The sequence below is a fragment of the Mastigoproctus giganteus genome, chromosome 11, assembly GCF_048544385.1.
Source record: "Mastigoproctus giganteus isolate SK-2022 chromosome 11, ASM4854438v1, whole genome shotgun sequence".
NCBI lineage: Eukaryota > Metazoa > Arthropoda > Arachnida > Uropygi > Thelyphonidae > Mastigoproctus > Mastigoproctus giganteus.
The window spans coordinates 101,820,450-101,833,004 of NC_143585.1; the positions used below are offsets into that span (position 1 = coordinate 101,820,450).

Here is a 12,555-nt window from a genome sequence, read left to right on the forward strand (position 1 = left end):
GTAGAATTTTTTTCAGCCTGGACTGTACTTGTTAACAGGAGAGACTGCTTCTACAGGGATGGGATACACTTAAATAGAAAGGGTGCAAGAATATTTGCTGATGCTATCGAGTCAGTGTTAGGTGGGTCGGAAAACTGCTAGCTTGGGGGGAGACAAAGACGAATAGATTAACAGTAGCCACTGGCAGAGGTGAAAGAGATTCTTGCACTGCTTCTATTGGAATGAGCAGAAGCCTGAAAAACAAGATGCAGGATATTTCAGAGACTGCCGGGAGTCATTGCGGTACAAGTAAACACATGGGTTGTGTTAGGGTAGCTAAGAATAGAAATAGGTGCATGTATACTTGCGTGTACACCAATGCTAGGAGTTTAGTAAATAAATTTGATGAATTTGAGGTATTGCTCAAAACATCAAAGGCAGATATTGTTGGGATATCAGAGACGTGATGTCACACAGATATAAGGAATGCAGAACTGGAATTTGGAGAGTACAACATCTACAGAAAGGATAGACTGGATAGGAAGGGAGGAGGGGTTATGCAATTAGTTAAGAAATACATAAAATCCAAGGAAGTGAAGCCAGTGGACATCGCTGGACAGTGCAGTGTGGAGTCAGTTTGGTGTGACATAAGCATTGGGAGATCAAAATTGAGAGTAGGAGTGTGCTATAGGCCTAATGACTCTGATGAGTATAATAAGATACTGTACAGGGAAATAGAGTGGGCCAGTAAATCAGAGAGTCCTATAATGGGAGATTTTAATTTCCCAGATATTGACTGGAATTTGGGGGCTGGTCACTCACACACTAGCAAGGCTTTTGTGGATTTATTGGATGACTGTTTTCTACATCAGCATGTTCAGGAGGCAACTAGAAGGAAGAATACTCTTGATTTGATTATCAGCAGTGATTCTTCATGCATTAAGAATCTGCAGATAAATGAACCACTAGGTGGCAGTGATCACAGTGTGCTGAAGTGGGATTTACTCAAAGAGGTAACTACCATTAGGGGTAAAGGGAAGGGTTATTGCTTTCGTAAAGGCGACTACGATGGACTGAGACAGTATTTAAATTCTATACAGTGGGACCAACTGATGATGTTACCAACAGCAAATGCAAAATGGGAAGCATTCAAAGAACTTATCTTGGAAGCTACCAGGCTATACATACCAACTAAGAAATATTGTTGAAGGTTTAGGCCTAAATGGATGTCAGATGAACTGATGAGGCATATGGCAGAGAAGAAACATGCATGGGATACATACAAATTAACACGACACAGAAACCTATGATAGATACAAGTTGATCTGTAACCAGGTTACAAAGGAAGTTAGGCAGGCGAATACAGATTTCGAGAAATCTTTGGCAAGGGATGCAAAGAAAAACAGCAAAGAGTTCTTTACTTATGTAAACTCTAGAAGGAAGGGGATGAATCAGATTGGTCCACTTGATATCGATGGGTCAACTGTTGATGATGCTGCTCAGGTAGCTAACAAACTAAATGAATATTTTGCATCGACATTCACACATGAGGAGCTATTTAGCGAGGGGAAAGCCAGAGGTGTATTCAACTCTAGCAGTAAGCTACAGAATCTTGTAATAACTGAGAGTAAAGTGGAGGAGAAATTGTTGAAGATAAACACAAGAAAGGCACCCGGGGTGGATGGGATCTATCCAGTTATATTAAAGGAGGCAGCAAAGGAAGTAAGCAAACCCTTAGCCATAATTATGAGAGCTTCCTTGGACTCAGGGGAGGTACCCACAGATTGGAGATGTGCAAATGTCACCCCAATTCACAAAGGAGGATCAAAGGCTGACATAAGTAATTATAGACTTGTGAGTTTAACTTCTGTTCCAGGAAAATTACTGGAGGCACTAGTTAAAGAAGCACTGCAGGATCATTTAGACACGACTTCAGCTATAGCTCGGACACAGCATGGTTTTGTTAAGGGGAAGTCTTGCCTGACCAATTTGATTGGATACTATGATGCAGTCACAAAGGAACTGGATGCAGGGAATAACTTTGATATTATATACTTGGATCTTAGAAAGGCTTTTGATACTGTTGCACATGGAAGACTGCTGCACAAATTGGAGCAGTGTGGCATTGGAGGCAAATTGCTGCTGTGGATAAAGGGGTGGCTGAGGGGGAGAAGACAGAGAGTGGTAATCAATGGACACTGCTCGTCGTGGACTAATGTTATTAGTGGAGTCCCTCAGGGCTCAGTGTTGGGTCCATTATTGTTTTCTGTATTCATAAATGATACTGATGAGGGTATATCAAGCTTAATGTCGAAGTTTGCAGACAATACAAAGGTAGGCAGGGTTGTTAAGGACACTACTGACACTATGCTGCTGCAACAGGATCTGGAAAGGTTGCGCAGATGGGCTGAGAGGTGGCAATGAAGTTTAACATTGACAAATGTAAAGTACTACACATGGGAAACAGCAACCCCAAGCAACATATCAAGTCTGTGGTACTACACTGACAGTGGTAGAGAATGAAAGGGACCTGGGGGTGGTTGTGCAGGCAGATATGAAGTTCTCTGAGCAGTGCAGATGGGCTGCAAGAGTAGCTCATGGTGTATTGTCAATGATAAATAGGAATTTTTCTAGCAGGGATAAGGAGGTGATTATTCCCTTGTATAAGGCAATGGTCAGGCCACACCTAGGGTACTGTATACAGGTCTGGAGGCCTCATTTCAAGAAGGATGTAGAGCTGCTGGAACGAGTACAGAGAAGGGCAACAAGATTAGTGAATGGAACAAAGGGGTGCTCTTACGAAGAAAGGCTTAAGTTTTGCAAATTACAGTGTCTGGAGACTAGGCACCAGCGAGGTGATCTGATAGAGGTGTATAAAGCCTTGAATGGTTTGAGCATGCTCAATGCTGATTCCCATCAGCATTGAGCATGCATTCTTCCTCTCGCTCAGAATAATCACCTGAGAGGGCATAAATTCAAATTGAGGAAAGACAGATGTAGGATAGACGTGCGGAAATTTGCCTTTAGGCAGCGAGTGGTTGGTTGGTGGAACAGACTTCCATCCCTTGTCGTAGAAGTTGATAGCCTAAATAAGTTTAAGGCTCAGCTGGACAGGTATTTTGAACGAACAGAGGGGTGAAGTGGAAGTGGTTTTTTTTTTTTTTTTTTTGGCTGATGCTGCATAAGCTTGCTTTCTTGCATCAAATGCCTCTACTAATGCTAATGCTAAAATACAAACTAATCTTCAATGAAATCACAAAAGGGGTTAGGGAAGCTAAGGCAGATTAGGAAAGATCATTAGCTAAGAATGCTAAGAAAAGTAGCAAAGATTTTTTTGATTATGTTAAAACTAGAGGTGAAGGGACAAAGCATATTGGCCCACTAGATATGAACTTCATAATTATTAATAATCCCGTTCAGATTACTGACACACTGAACAAATATGCTGCATCTATATTCATGTGTGAAGAAGTTTTTAGGAATGGGAACACCATACATATACCAAGTTATAACTGGGAACCAAATGATTTTGTGATAACTAAGAAGAAAGTGGAAGAGAAATTGCTGATTGACTGATTCCCTGTTTTATGGCACACTGGCAGCATCAGCCAGCTAAAAGTAAATAAGGTAACTTGGGGTTCGTGGAATCTAACCAATTATATTAAAGGAACCAACAAAAGAGGAAATCACACCCTTGCCATAATTATGAAAGCATCCTTGGATTTAGGAGAGGTTCCTACAGATTGGAAAGATGTTCACCTCTAGTGTTAACATAATCAAGCAAGTGTCACTCCTAATCACAAAAGGGATCAAAGGGCAAAGGAAACAATTACAGACCTATAAGCTTGACTTCCTGTTCCAGAGAAAAATAAGTCAGCAGTAATGCAGAAGCACCTTGAGAGGAATGCAATTATACAGAAATCAGAGCACAGATTTGTTAAGGGAAGATCATGCCTAACTAATCTGATTAGCTAATATGATATAATAACAAAGGAACTAAATGCAAAAAATAATTTTGATATGATACACTTTGACTTCAGTAAAGCTTTTGACCCAGTTCCACATAAAAGACTGCTATACAAATTGGAGCAGTGTGGGATTGTGAGGCAAGTTACAGCTATGAATAAAGGGATGGCTACATGTAATTTACTTATGGGCATTACTCTTCATTGACTAATATTATTAGCAAAGTACCTCAGAGATGAGTGCTGAGCCCCTTACTATTTTCAATGTTTCTTAATGATTCTGATGAAGGCATATCAAGCTTATTGTCTAAGTCTGCAGATGGTATGAAGCTCAGCCAGTGGCTAATGACAGGAATCAAGGCACACTACTGCAACAGACAAAAAAAAATTGGAAGGATTGGCTAAGAAGTGTCAATTGAGGTTTAGCATTGATAAAAGCAGGTAGTAGTAATCCTAGAACAACAGGCAGTAGTAATCCTAGAACAACATACTGACTGGATGGTACTATACTGAAGGTGGTGGAGAATGACAGAGACCAAGGAGTAACGTTCAGTATAACAAAAAGATCCATGAGCACTGCAGGCAGGCAGGCTGCTAGAACAGTTCATTTGGTTTGTCAATGATCAGGAATTTTGTCAGCAGAGACAGGTAGTGATTATCCCATTTTATAAAGCAACAGCTAGGATGCATCTTGAGTCTGTATACAGTTCTTAGCTTAGGATTGTCAGCAGTAGTAATGTTTTGTGATATCCCTATTTCCAGATCTTAACAATTTACTTATTACCATAATTTCGTGTTATTTAGCCACACTTAATTTTTAAAAAAAAATTTTGTCCCTTCCTACACATTAATGCTACTAATCATACGTATTTTACAGTTAGTATTAATTTTTGAAATGTTATTGTTGATTTCAAATTAATTTATTTTAGGTATAGTTCTTTAAATTATATTTCTTTATTGGCTTTATTTTCATCCTTCCTGCTTTTCTGGCATTCTCTAGGCTTGGCAGCCTATAGTAAGAAGAGAACCATTTCTCAAAACATTCTTGATAAAGTTAAATCTAACTTTATATTCTTTTTAAGCTATTTAGTGCTTTAAGATGTAAAGTCCATAACCCTTTGCTAGTCTAAATTCGAATATTCATCTGCTGCATTTGAGCATTCCCCCTTTTTTGGGATCATATAATTAATACCATATATTATCTTACACACATGTGTATGCGTTTTAAACTGACCACTGTAATTGTAAAGTACGCTAATTTTTGAAAAATGGTGCCAAGTGAGCTATGAGCAAATATTGCAAAAGCATTAGCAGAGGCATATGATGCAAGAAAGCAAGCTTATGCAGCATCAGCAAAAAAAAAAAAAAAAAAACAACTCCCATTTCACCCCTCCATTCTTTCGAAATATCCATTCAGCTGAGCCTTAAATTTATTTAGGCTATCAACTTCCACAACAAGGGATGGAAGTCTGTTCCACCAACCAACTACCCGTTGGCTAAAGGCAAATTTCGGCACATCTATCCTACATCTAGTTTTTCTCAATTTGAATTTATGCCCTCTCAAGTGATTATTCTGAGCAAGAGGAAGAGGCGCCTCCGTAGCCAGGTGGGAAGGAGCAGCAGTGCATAGCACACGCTTCTTGATTAGACCGGGGTTCGAGCCCGTCACCACCAAATACGGCAAAATGCGGAAAGGTCAGGGAATGACCACTGCATATCCCGGAGCAATATGGCCTTAGTTGCTAATGCTCCTAAAAAAAAAAAAAAAAAAAAAAAAAAAAACGAAAAACAACAGCAAGAGGAAGAATGCCATCAGCATTGAGCATGCTCAAATCATTCAAGGCTTTATACACCTCTAACAGATCACCTCACCAGTGCCTAGTCTCCAGACACTGTAATTTGCAAAACTTAAGCCTTTCTTCGTAAGAGCAACCCTTTGTTCCATTCACTAATCTTGTTGCCCTTCTCTGTACTCGTTCCAGCAACTCTACATCCTTCTTGAAATGAGGCCTCCAGACCTGTATACAGTACTCAAGGTGTGGCCTGACCATTGCCTTATACAAGGGAATTATCTTATCTTTTTATTATCTGTTTCTATATTGGGAGCAGAATTGTCTGATCGCCTCTTATAACTATTCTTTCTTATATATGTAAACTTGTAAATAAATTTTTATAATGTATATAAAAAATGAATATTCCTAAAACTAGTTTAACTAAAATCCATTCTTAATCAACGCAAAATTGCAGTTTACTTACTCAAAGGTTAAGGAGTTAAACAGTCTTCAATGAAGAAAGGGGGAAAAAAAAAAAAAAAAAACTTGATTTGTATCTTTTTGGTTGATATCTGTATGAATCCATGAAATTATTACAATTTTTTTTTTTTTTTTTTTTTGGGCAACTTCAGATTAAACAGAACTTGAATTAATGAGATTCAAATTATTAAGACTATCGTATTATGAATGTCATCTTGGCTTTATGTACTGCACTTATGAAGTATTTACTCTAACAAAATAAAGTGAACAATTCTAATTCAACATTCAGGCCAGAGTGGAGATCGGCCGAAATAAGAAAAATCAAGTTAAAGTCATCAGTAATAGTTACCGGTCATATGAATGAGATTGAAAAAAAACTAAGTGTACAGACTAATCAATCATTTTTTGGATTAGGTATGGATGACAAAGGCTTGTTCAGTTATCATACGATTACAGAATAATAACCGATCAATATTACAATCTACCAATTATCCAATCACAACAAACCAGTCCAGTTAAATAAAACAATTAAATTATTTTGGTATCAGTTTCATTTCTCACACGTAATTACTGAAATTGTAGAGTTAATATTATTATTATGAATTCTTCTTATTATTATTATTATTATTCAGTTAATATTATTATTATGAATGTCAGCTTGGTTTAAGAATAGACATACTATTATATTAAAATATGTAATTTACAATTACCAAAATAAAATGGAAAAGGTATGAAAATTAATAATTTTCCATATTTTGTTAATTCTATCTTTCCTTTAAATTAAAAAAATAATAAAATAACACATTATTGTTAGTTCCATCATCTACTAAGATACACTGTTTGTTATAGTTATAACAAACACTTAAACATTTAACATTCCTGAGTGTCATATAAGTTAGTACATTAACATAAGTTTTTTTTTTTTTTTTTTTATGAGAACCTCAAGCATGGGTTCTCATAAAAATCTATTATATTTATATTAAAATATATAATACTTAGTACTGTGCATGGTTGTTGTTGTTGTTATTTGGTTTTTAGGAGCATTAGCAACTAAGGCCATATTGCTCCGGGGATATGCAGTGGTCATTTCCTGACCTTTCTGCATCCGCCGTATTTGGTGGTCACGGGCTCGAACCCTGGTCTGATCAAGAAGCGTGTGCTACACACTGCTGCTCCTGCCCATCTAGCTACGGAGGCGCCACCGTGCATGGGTTGAAGGTTAAGAAGATGAAACTTGTTGATGTTATATTTGAATTTCTGTAGACTGTAATTTTCAGGAAATATGCTGTTCCAGAAAACTAAAGTTAAATGATTAGTAAGGAAGAAGAAAAGTTGGTTCTATGAGTTTGAAGTTGAACCTTAAAAGAATGCTGACTGGTTACGGCACATGTTCGGACTGGGTTGGAAGAGAGAGGAAGAATTATAGATGCCAATTCAGAAGAACAGTGTCCGTGGAAGTATATATATATATATATATATATATATTTCCTAGTATGTGAAAGTGAAATATAAATATTATAATAAATATAAATTGTAAAATTAAATTATTTTGTTTTATTTTGTTTTATTCCCATAACCAATTAATGCCATCTAAGACGATTAAACATTACATCGGTCTGTATATATAGGTAAATGAATTAGGTGGTAGTATAATAATATAATATAAATAATATATTGGCTTGTCAGTTAAACCAATAACCAAGATAGGTACCTAACGTGACCAGGAAAAAATACATGCTATGCATTAAGCAATATATTACAAAATATATAAAAATCGATACATTAAAAAGTTAATTATGGCAATAGGTTACATTGAAGAGGACTTTTTCTAGGGCTAACCCTTTCAATGTAACTACCGTAATTAACGAGCTATCCGTTTCTGTAGTCATCGTCCAGCTAGGCAAAGTCCAAAAAGCAAAAAGTAAATTAGGCCAAAACAGATAAACAACTAAATTTCTAAATTTAGTAGCAAGCTAGTGCGATGACTGTTAGCCCGACGGATAGCCAAAATTAAATTTACATAAGCAAAAAAGAGCATATAAAATATTTTTAGGCATCAGTGTGTAGTAAAAAGATAGAGCAGCAGCCAGTGCTAACAAAAGGCGAACGGAAAAGTTAGAAGGATAGTTATAGTATCTCACTCCCCCTCGAATACTCTAATAGATCATGAGATATGAAAATTAGGAATAAGAAAGAGAAAGGTAAACAGAAAAGAAAAAGTAAAATTAATGACTAGGATGCAACCTTATAGAAAGGTATCCCATTTTGTGGCAGGCAATGTAAAGAAAACATTACGCTTAAAATTTTAACATTTTAACAAGCTTACCAACGCGAATCCAAGGCAGGAGAAAAAAGCCTCGGGAAATAGCACGTGCTGAATATATACTACTGTGCGCAGCCCCCCCTGGTAGGTGTAGTAGATAAGTAAAGCGATAAATTAGGCATATTTACAAGTAGCGCCCTCTGCATTGTCAATATGCCAAAGAACATAACTAAATAATAATGCCGTCAAATAATTATATCTTGAAATTAAATTAGAGGTTAACAGAATATGTTCCTGCCCATAGAGCAAATATAGGTACGACGTTTTCAATGCGTGTAAGCTATATGTGACTTACTTCATGAGCAGTACCTACTATATACATATATACATGCCCAACGTCATTCATATTAGCCAACGAAACTCCCACAACAATTTTTTTAAACCAAGTATGTTATATTAGTGCCTGTACATTATTAATTCTATAATCCTCTGTGCGCTAAGGTTATAATTTTCCTTGCTACATGCTATAATTAAGGCTTTATAAATAAATCGTGCTATTATGTGGTGTGGGAAGCCATTATTTAATAACTTAGTTCTGAAATCAATCAGTGTATCTATCATATAATCCATCTGATTACATATACTTAATCTTCTTAAACTTTGTGCGATAATTATATTGCGATGAATTCTTTTTGATATATTTGAGTTCCAGTTTGTGAGGTCGATAGCATTAAAATTATAATCTTTGCGTTTATCATACAACTTGGTGTGTACGGTATTATTATCATCTATTCTTATATCCAAGTCCAAGAAAGTAGCAGATTTGGAATTAGCATTTGTGCTTTCTAAAGTTAATTCAGGCGGATAATATTTAATAGCTTCTGTAAGGAAGTCTGGCATATTGAAAACTATCAAATCGTCAATATATCTGTATACAACCATATTGCTTTTAAAGTTATTTTTAAAAGCAATATGGTTGTATACAGATATATTGACGATTTGATAGTTTTCAATATGCCAGACTTCCTTACAGAAGCTATTAAATATTATCCGCCTGAATTAACTTTAGAAAGCACAAATGCTAATTCCAAATCTGCTACTTTCTTGGACTTGGATATAAGAATAGATGATAATAATACCGTACACACCAAGTTGTATGATAAACGCAAAGATTATAATTTTAATGCTATCGACCTCACAAACTGGAACTCAAATATATCAAAAAGAATTCATCGCAATATAATTATCGCACAAAGTTTAAGAAGATTAAGTATATGTAATCAGATGGATTATATGATAGATACACTGATTGATTTCAGAACTAAGTTATTAAATAATGGCTTCCCACACCACATAATAGCACGATTTATTTATAAAGCCTTAATTATAGCATGTAGCAAGGAAAATTATAACCTTAGCGCACAGAGGATTATAGAATTAATAATGTACAGGCACTAATATAACATACTTGGTTTAAAAAATTGTTGTGGGAGTTTCGTTGGCTAATATGAATGACGTTGGGCATGTATATATGTATATAGTAGGTACTGCTCATGAAGTAAGTCACATATAGCTTACACGCATTGAAAACGTCGTACCTATATTTGCTCTATGGGCAGGAACATATTCTGTTAACCTCTAATTTAATTTCAAGATATAATTATTTGACGGCATTATTATTTAGTTATGTTCTTTGGCATATTGACAATGCAGAGGGCGCTACTTGTAAATATGCCTAATTTATCGCTTTACTTATCTACTACACCTACCAGGGGGGGCTGCGCACAGTAGTATATATTCAGCACGTGCTATTTCCCGAGGCTTTTTTCTCCTGCCTTGGATTCGCGTTGGTAAGCTTGTTAAAATGTTAAAATTTTAAGCGTAATGTTTTCTTTACATTGCCTGCCACAAAATGGGATACCTTTCTATAAGGTTGCATCCTAGTCATTGATTTTACTTTTTCTTTTCTGTTTACCTTTCTCTTTCTTATTCCTAATTTTCATATCTCATGATCTATTAGAGTATTCGAGGGGGAGTGAGATACTATAACTATCCTTCTAACTTTTCCGTTCGCCTTTTGTTAGCACTGGCTGCTGCTCTATCTTTTTACTACACACTGATGCCTAAAAATATTTTATATGCTCTTTTTTGCTTATGTAAATTTAATTTTGGCTATCCGTCGGGCTAACAGTCATCGCACTAGCTTGCTACTAAATTTAGAAATTTAGTTGTTTATCTGTTTTGGCCTAATTTACTTTTTGCTTTTTGGACTTTGCCTAGCTGGACGATGACTACAGAAACGGATAGCTCGTTAATTACGGTAGTTACATTGAAAGGGTTAGCCCTAGAAAAAGTCCTCTTCAATGTAACCTATTGCCATAATTAACTTTTTAATGTATCGATTTTTATATATTTTGTAATATATTGCTTAATGCATAGCATGTATTTTTTCCTGGTCACGTTAGGTACCTATCTTGGTTATTGGTTTAACTGACAAGCCAATATATTATTTATATTATATTATTATACTACCACCTAATTCATTTACCTATATATATATATATATATATAGATAAGGCAAGCAACAGAAACAGAATGTCTATGAGACAGAGTGAAGAGACTTTGTTAGAGATGAGTCATTAATTAACCAAATTTCACTCTTTTGAATGAAATCTAGAAGCCCTTGAGAGGTTTTGAGGGCACTACTCCAGTTGTGGGAACAATATTCCATGGTAGGGCAGGTTTACAATTTGTACAGAGTGAACAGCTATTTGGAAAGAAAAAAAAAGTAATGCCAAGAGCAAAAGAGAAAACCCAATTTTCCAATTTTTTAAATGCAGAGGAAGCAATATTTGTGATGTTACAAGTCAGGATAATCCCCAATAGAGATATGTGATCTAAATACATTTCTTGACTATGTTTCAGAGTATGAAAAGGTTGTTTAAGCATGGGAAATGCAGATATATAAAAAAAATGATGCATGCATACTACCTGAGTAGTAGAAATGAAGGAGATATGTGATGTCTAGAAATCAGAGTATCTTCAAAGGTAAGCAAAGAAGCAGAGGAATCCTTTCTGTGAGATAAATGACAGGACTGAGTTTTAGAAGGATTGAAATAAACTAAGTTATCTTTGCCTCACTGGAGAATTACCTGAAGATCAGTATTTAAGGAATTGGTAGTGGATATTTGGAAAGTTGAAGCTGTTTATGCAGGGCAAGGTTTCTCCAACCAGAAGATATAATTCAGTGTACTATCATCAGCAAAACTATGGATAGGAATTCTAGTTATTATAAAAGATCATTAATATACAAGAGGAGAAAAAAACTGAACCTTAGGGGGACACCTGCATTGGTAGAGAAGTTAGAAGACAGAGAGCCATCTACCATCACCCACAGTGAGCAGTCAGAGAGAAAACTGGATACTCAATTACAAAAAAACAGTTGGAAAGCCATAAGATGGAAGCTTATTTAGAAGACCTTTATGCCAAACATGATCTAAATCCTTTGAAAAGTCAAGAGCAATGCTTGAGTTTCACCAAACTTTTCACTGAATTTGTCCATACATAAGCAAGTACATTGTCAGTGAATCAACACTGATGGAATCAATACTAGCAATAATTTCAGATGGAAGGTTTCTAGGTTTCAGATGGTTAATTTATTTCTCCATTACTTTGAAAAGAGTAGAAGTAAGTGCAATGGGATGATAATTGGATGGGAGGGATTTGTCACCCTTTTTAGGAACTGGCTGGTTATGAACAAAATTTCCAAGCAGAAGGGAAAACACCTGTGGAATAAGACATGAAAAAATGTGACACAGAACAACAGTAAGCTCAGGAGCAGTTTTGAGAACCAAGAATACAATCAGGACCTGGAACATTCTTAGCATGAAGATTGTTCAAAATCCTTCTGACAGCCTTTTGGTGAAAGACTACAAGAGGCATTGAATGGAGTGTGCTGGGAATAGTATGCAGTAGTTTATCAAGATCATCAATACATGAACCAACCAAAGTTGTACAATGGCATCATTACATAACATATTGTGAATTCCTTCACAACAAATTGCCTATTCATTATACCTTGAATAAGATGAGATAA

General features: G+C 35.9%; 1 protein-coding gene across 1 annotated transcript in view; it reads right to left on the reverse strand.

The window, feature by feature from the left end:
• Window positions 1-12,555, reverse strand: part of Sec8 (exocyst complex component secretory 8) — a 416,647-nt gene that overhangs the window by 81,627 nt on the left and 322,465 nt on the right. The gene's annotated exons all lie outside the window — the stretch shown is intronic.